We start from the raw sequence: 7904 nt of genomic DNA on the forward strand, positions 1-7904 counted from the left end.
CTCATAATGAAACCCCCGAAATCCAGGTATCATTCTTGTAAACCTTTGCTGCACTGTTTCGAAGGGCAATATACCCTTCCTAAGGTGTGGGGTCCATACCTGTTCACAATACTCCAAGTGGAGTCTAACCAGGCTTTTGTATAACTGCAACATAACTTATATATCCTTTCATCCAAGTCCCCTGGATATAAAATTCAGCATTCTATTAGCCTTCTTGATTACTTTCTGCACTTATTTGTGACATATTAAATTTCTGCGCATCTGAAAACGCAAGTCTTTTGAGACACCTATTGTAATTAACTTCATATCATCTAGAAAGTGCTCTGATCTATCCTTATTTTCACCCAAAACGAAAAATCTCATACTTGGGTAGGTTGAAATCCATCTGCCACCGTTTTGTCCATACATCGAGCCTATAACTATCCTGTTGCAATTTTATGCTATCATTTATGCTGTCCACAACGCCGCCTAATTTTGTATCATGAGAAAATCTAGCTACATGATCTGTTATGCCAATATCCGTGCCATTAATAAATAAGGTGAACAATTGAAGTAGTTTCTTTGTTTATTTCTTGAAATCATCTTAGAGACTAAATCCTGATCTTCTCTTCCAAGGAATGATGAGACGCGGAAAATGAATGAACCTTTTCGCCCAATGAGGGCGAAACTCAGTTGGAGAACGTTACTTTGAGCAGATACCGAGGAGACAGATTCACTTTTGCTTGAAGAGAATCAGAATTATCAAAGATAGTTCACTTAGAATGTGGAAAGTGTGAAGATCCACAGAAGAACATCCGCTAACACAGATCCATGGGTAGGAAAGCATATGTTTGAGGTGACTGGGTCCTGCACTAGATACAAATTATCTGACAACTGAACGCACGGATATCCGCCTTACTAAGATTTAGTTGATATCCCTGGTTGAATAACGTTCTTTTTTTTATTGTTATAGGAATAGTTTAGATTTAGTAGTTGCAATAATTTTTAATTCGACAGACTTGAATCAAATTATGTTTGGAAATGCAGGAACCACCTACTTAGTGACTAGTGCCTCTCGTCTAGAACACTAAAAAAAGTAGGCGTCTACAGCGGTGAAAACTCAATAAACTTACCACAATCACCAGATATCTCTGCAAAAAATTGTTTGCATTCAATACTAAAGCTGTAATGTTTTCTCTTCCTGCTTTCACAGGTTTAGGTGGAGAGACTCTTCCCGCTCAAAAAAGACAGTAGGACTAGGGGGCACAGCCTCAAGATAAAGGGGAGGCGGTTTAGAACGGAGTTGAGGAGGAACTTCTTCACTCAAAGGGTGGTGAATCTCTGGAATTCTCTGCCCGTTGAAGTGGTGGAGGCTGCCTCGCTAAATATTTTTAAGAAGCGGGTTGATGGGTTCTTGATAAGAGAGGGGATTAAGGGTTATGGGGAGAGGGCGGGAAAGTGGAACTGAGCCATAACAGATCAGCCATGATCTTATTGAATGGCGGGGCAGGCTCGAAGGGCTAGATGGCCTACTCCTGCTCCTACTTCTTATGTTCTTATATTCCCTGTACAATTCAAGCACACATGGCGATCTGCATGCACCAATGGGCATCTACATTCTGTATCTCAGCAAAATCATCTGAAAACAATAGAACAATTTTAATGCTTCAGTTGGCACTGATACCCAGCTCTATCTGACAACCATCTCTCTCGTCACTGTCTTGAAATGGTCAGATGACTTGGCTGCCATTCATTCAGGTCGACGCCAATATCTTGCGCTTTTCCAACTGTTTATGTTACATGTTCTGCGGTAACTCTTCCCTGGATCTGTGTGTAAGACTTCATCCCCAATCAAGGTTGACTAATCTAATGACTTCACATGTGTATTTCCTAATGCTGCATTTCTGGAGTTTGGACTAGCCGAATGGCAAGAAGGGGAGTAGGAAAGCGATTATTCTACATTTCTCTTAGACTTTCTCTTTGAGACGTATAAGATGATGAATGGGATGGATAGGATAGAGGTGGAAAGACTCTTCCCGTTCAAAAAAGACAATAGGACTAGGGGGCACAGCCTCAAGATAAAAGGGGGGCGGTTTAGAATGGAGTTGAGGAGGAACTTCTTCACTCAAAGGGTGGTGAATCTCTGGAATTCTCTGCCTGTTGAAGTGGTGGAGGCTGCCTCGCTAAATATTTTTAAGACGCGGGTTGATAGGTTTTTGATAGGAGAGGGGATTAAGGGTTATGGGGAGAGGGCGGGAAAGTGGAACTGAGCAGCGACAGATCAGCCATGATCTTATTGAATGGCGGGGCAGGCTCGAAGGGCTGGATGGCCTACTCCTGCTCCTATTTCTTATGTTCTTATGTTCTTATGACTTTAGAACAGCATACAGGCACTGGCAGAGCTAACAGTAAATAATTAAATGTAACTGACACACAATTGCGCAATTGTGCAATTAACTTCAAAGTGATAGGAGTGTGCTTCCAGAATAGAAACCGCTGCCTGTTTCTGCTTTGTGATTGAGGGCTTGTGGAGTCCGAAGGTGGTATAGTGGCAGGTATGTGGTTAAGGGTTAGGATTGCAAGTTGGTGGGTGAGGGGTAGCTGACAAATGGGCTGAATGGTAAGGATGAAAGGTTGATGTGTAAAGTAGTAGGGTGGTGCGTAACATCTGATCAGTGGTCAGCGGTGGTGGGGCGTGGAAACGGGGGAAATCATTGATAGGTGAGTTGGAAGGACTGTTATATGGTTACCCAGCAGCTAGAACTTCCTAACGTTTCCTGGGTAACTGTTGAAGTATCCGAGGTTTCTGACTTTTACTCGGAGTTGGAGACTTCTTTCTGACAGCGCCAAGTGCAGATTAAGCAACTATCAGAAGTTTCAATTCTCCAGGCAATTCCTATACACTCAGGACCTCAGAGTGGTCCGCTACTACCTGCTGGGATTGTCAACGGGGGTGCGACCATCCAGAGATCGAAAGGTCTTGGTTTTAGAAACTAGGTTATAAACGCCCTTTGTTGGGGAAAAGGAACCGCGTTGAAACCAGACAAATGGAAATGTAATCAATTACAGATTGGCTCTGAGGAGGAAAGAACTGGAGAAGGCGAAAGGCTGTATGTGAGGTGAGGAGTGAGGAAGGAAAGTGCGCCCTCTGGTGGAAACTCTCACTGTGAATTCGAAGGCGAAATGTTCAAAGTGAAGAAAACGCTCAGTACGGTGGGATAGTGGTTAGCACTGTTGCCTCACAGAGACCTTCGATTGAGTGACTGCATTTGGCACGTTTTCCCCATGTCTGCGTGGGTTCCCTGCGGTTGCTCCAGTTTACTCCTGTTCGTGGAGTTTTCGATAAGGTGGCAATTAGACTCAGGGAAGCAAGGTCATAGTATAAAGGTTAAACTTTACTTTTTTACAAAAGTGGTAAGTGGGAGAAGTTATCTCGACAGTCACAGAAAAAACATACCCGGACAGCTCGGACAAATTCTGAAGCGGCCAGTCAAAACAGAACAGCTATACATTATCTTAATCAGATTTCCCGCCTTTTATTAGTTAAGTGTCCAAATGTCAATACAATTCTTGTCAAATACCTCAGGCAACTGCGTTGTGCTTTCCAGCATGATAGTTTCTCATTCGTCCATTAAAACACGGACGTAACTCTCTTCTTGGCGAAAGCTACTTGCCCGTCGCCTCGTTACAGTAAGGCAAAGGTCAAAGTGTTGGTTCCCTTGACTCACTGCCAAGCTGAATAGATATGTGTTCCAGTACCCAGCGACATAACTGTTTACAAAGACAGTCGATATGTTTTTGGCGTTGTCCATGACCATATGACAGCTCGGGACCGACGTGGTTTTATCACTTCCATCAGTGGTCATGTCCAACATGAGCATTTAATCAGAAATGAAATTCAAGCAGCTCAAAGTCCCTTGGAGGCATTTGTAATAAAAGCGCAGTCACACAAGAAGTTTAGGAGCCAGGCTCAATAAGGGAACGCCGGTGTTGACAAAGCGGCCAAAGGATTGTTCGAACAGGAATTGGGTGCAACCCAAAACAGGCAGGTAGCAGCATTACGCGCCAATGAAATTGCAGACATTGATGTGAAACAGATTCAAGAACAGACCTCAGATGACGAAAAACAGAACGGGAGGAGGCAAGGGTGAGGAGGAGCGGGGGGGGCGGGCGCAAAAAAGACAGGAAGGCGTTTGGAGGGGAAAGGGGAAATAATTGTTCCAGAAGCAAAACAAACTACCTTGTCACAGATATATCATAGATTAGCTCACACAGGACGTACAGAATGGTCACCGTAATTGAGAAATTCTGGTGGTAAAAGACCCAGCTTTAAGCTCGTCCTCAGGAGTTTTCACTGGGGCCAACTGCTTATCTACTGTTCCTCTCTGAAGGTGGTTACGCATTGTGCCTGTCAAGGTTACAACGTAAAAAGCCTGACAACACCAGATTTTAGTCCAAGCAATTTATTTGATAGTAAACTCACTAGCTTTCGAGGGGTTTCCCTCTTCTTCAGGTGAATGGAGAGTTCTGGCCTCAGAGACGCGGGTTGATGGGTTTTTGATAAGCGAGGGGATTAAGGGTTATGGGGAGAGGGCGGGAAAGTGGAACTGAGCCACGACAGATCAGCCATGATCTTATTGAATGGCGGGGCAGGCTCGAAGGGCTAGATGGCCTACTCCTGCTCCTATTTCTTATGTTCTTATGTTCTTATATAAAACACAGACATTTTACAGATTACTGATTAGAATGCGAATCTTTACACCTAACCTGCTGTTCAAGTCCTGAAGTGGCTGACAATGTGTGTGGAAGGAGCACTGATCACAGGTTAAAGAGATATGTATTGTCCCCAGACAGTACAGTAAATGAGGTTTTGCAAACCCAGGCAAGTCACGGGGGTTACAAATAGTGTGACATGAGACCATGCAGACGCTACGACAACGGGTGAATGAACATCGCTCGACAATCACCAGGCAAGACTGTTCCCTTCCTGTTGGCGAACACTTCAGTGGTCACGAGCATTCAGCCTCTGACCTTCGGGTAAGCATTCTCCAAGGTGGCCTTCACGACACACGACAGCGCAGAGTCGCTGAACAGAGACTGATAGCCAAGTTCCGCACACATGAGGACGGTCTCAACAGGGATCTTGGGTTCATGTCGCACTATCTGTAACCCCCGTGACTTGCCTGGGTTTGCAAAACCTCACTTACTGTACTGTCTGGAGACAATACACATCTCTTTAAACTGTGATCAGTGCTCCTTCCACACACATTGTCAGCCACTTTAGGACTTGAACAGCAGGTTAGGTGTAAAGATTCGCATGAGTCGCAAAAACCCAGCTTGCAGGTGCAGCAGGTGGTCAGGAAGGCAAATGGGATGCTGGCCTTCATAGCGAGGGGGATTGAATATAAAAGTAGGGAGGTCTTGCTGCAGCTGTATAGGGCATTGGTGAGGCCGCAGCTGGAGTACTGTGTGCAGTTTTGGGCGCCGCACCTGCGCAAGGATATTTTGGCCCTGGAGGGAGTGCAGAGGAGGTTTACTAGGCTGATACCGGAGTTGAGGGGATTGAGCTATGAGGAGAGGCTGAATAAACTAGGCTTGTACTCGTTAGAGTTTAGAAGAATGAGGGGAGATCTCATTGAGACGTATAAGATGATGAATGGGATGGATAGGATAGAGGTGGAGAGACTCTTCCCGCTCAAAAAAGACAGTAGGACTAGGGGGCACAGCCTCAAGATAAAGGGGAGGCGGTTTAGAACGGAGTTGAGGAGGAACTTCTTCACTCAAAGGGTGGTGAATCTCTGGAATTCTCTGCCCGTTGAAGTGGTGGAGGCTGCCTCGCTAAATATTTTTAAGAAGCGGGTTGATGGGTTCTTGATAAGAGAGGGGATTAAGGGTTATGGGGAGAGGGCGGGAAAGTGGAACTGAGCTACAACAGATCAGCCATGATCTTATTGAATGGCGGGGCAGGCTCGAAGGGCTAGATGGCCTACTCCTGCTCCTATTTCTTATGTTCTTATGTTCTTATGTATCGGTCAGCTTATGTATCCGGCGACTGGACGCAAAACTCCTTCCTAACTGTGGGTAGTGATGTGACGATTCTCACCTATTCAAGGAGACGCATCCAGTTCTGAAGTTATCAGTAAAAACAGAACATTTCCTCAATCAGATTCCCCACCTTTCATTGGTTAAAATTAATTTTATTTAGTGCCCACATGTCAGTACAAATCTTTTGTCAAATACCTCAGCAACTGCATTGTGCTTTCCAGCGTGATGGTTTCTCATTTGTCCATTAAAAACCAGACGTAACTCTCTTCCTGACTACAACTACTTCCCCGTTGCCTTTGGACACCATCGTAAGGGTCAAAGTGGATGTTCCTACCAGCTCATTGCCAAACTGAATAGGCATTGTCTTCTTTTTTACAGGGACGTATCTATTTGTGTCTGGGCCTATTCATTACGTGACAAAATATCTATTGTGTAACTGGAGCGATTCATTACGTTGCAAAATATGTTCCCTCAAAAGGATCTCCCAGATATGAGTTCCACTAGCGAATGGGTTCCCAGGCCTTAAGCCCGAAACGTTTTACCTTTCCCGTCATGGGAAACTTGCATTGGCCAAAGTGTGCAGTCACAGTAAAATACTTGAAATGCATTTAGAATATCAGCTGAAATGTTTTAAAATCTCATTACTTGTTCCAAATTCTCTTACTTACATGTGTGCAAGTTACCATTTAACTCTGCCGGTGCCTGTGTCCTGTCTAAACGTAAGAACATAAGAAATAGGAGCAGGAGTAGGCCACTAGCTCTTCGAGCCTGCCCCGCCATTCAATAAGATCATGGCTGATCTGAAGTGGATCAGTTCCACTTTCCCGCTTTCTCCCCATAACCCTTAATTCCATTGTCTATCAGAAACCTATCTACCCGTGACTTAAATATATTTAACGAGGCAGCCTCCACCACTTCAACGGGCAGAGAATTCCAGAGATTCACCACCATTTGAGTGAAGAAGTTCCTCCTCAACTCCGATCTAAACTGCACCCCTCCCCCCCAATTTGAGGCTATGCCCTCTAGTCCTGCTATCCCTTCTAAGCAGGAAGAATCTCTCTGCCCTATCCATCCTTTTCATTATCTTATATGTCTCTATAAGATCCCCCCTCCAATGAGCACAGACCCAGTCTATTTAGTCTCTCTTCATAGTCCAATCCCCTCATCTCCGGTATCAGCCTCGTGAACCTCCTCTGCACTCCCTCCAAGGCCAATATATCCTTGCGCAAGTGTGGCGATCAAAACTGCACACAGTTCTCCAGATGTGGCCTCACCAGTATCCTGTACAGTTGCAGCAAGACCCCCCTATTTTTATATTCTATCCCCCTCGCTATAAAGGCCAGCATTCCATTCGCCTTCTTGATCACCTGCTGCACCTGCAGACTGGGTTTTTGCGACTCATGCACAAGGACTCTCAGGTCCCTCTGCACCGTAGCATGCTGCAGCTTTTCGCCTTTTAAATAATAATCCCTCCTACTATTATTTCTGCCAAAGTGGATAACCTCACACTTGTTAACATTATACTCCATCTGCCAGGTCCTCGCCCACTCGCTCAGCCTATCCAGATCCCTCTACAGACTTTCCACACCCTCCGCACAATTTGCTTTTCCACTCATCTTCGTGTCATTGGTGTCACTCATCTTTGTGATCTACCTACATTCATCCATTTGGATTGAAGAACAAGAGAAGAAATTCTCGATAATGACAGACTAAGTGATAATGGAGGAAATAATTTTGGGTACAAAAATCACTAACGCCATTGCTCACTTAATCAAAGGAATCACAACTGTCTTGAGTTCAACTGAATGATGGTAAATCAGATGGATATGTTAAAAGTCAAAAAATGGATTTCATAAGGTGGAAGCAGAAAATAATTATTT

This window comes from Carcharhinus amblyrhynchos, chromosome 13, assembly GCF_965287045.1.
Source record: "Carcharhinus amblyrhynchos chromosome 13, sCarAmb.v2.hapA, whole genome shotgun sequence".
Classification (NCBI taxonomy): domain Eukaryota; kingdom Metazoa; phylum Chordata; class Chondrichthyes; order Carcharhiniformes; family Carcharhinidae; genus Carcharhinus; species Carcharhinus amblyrhynchos.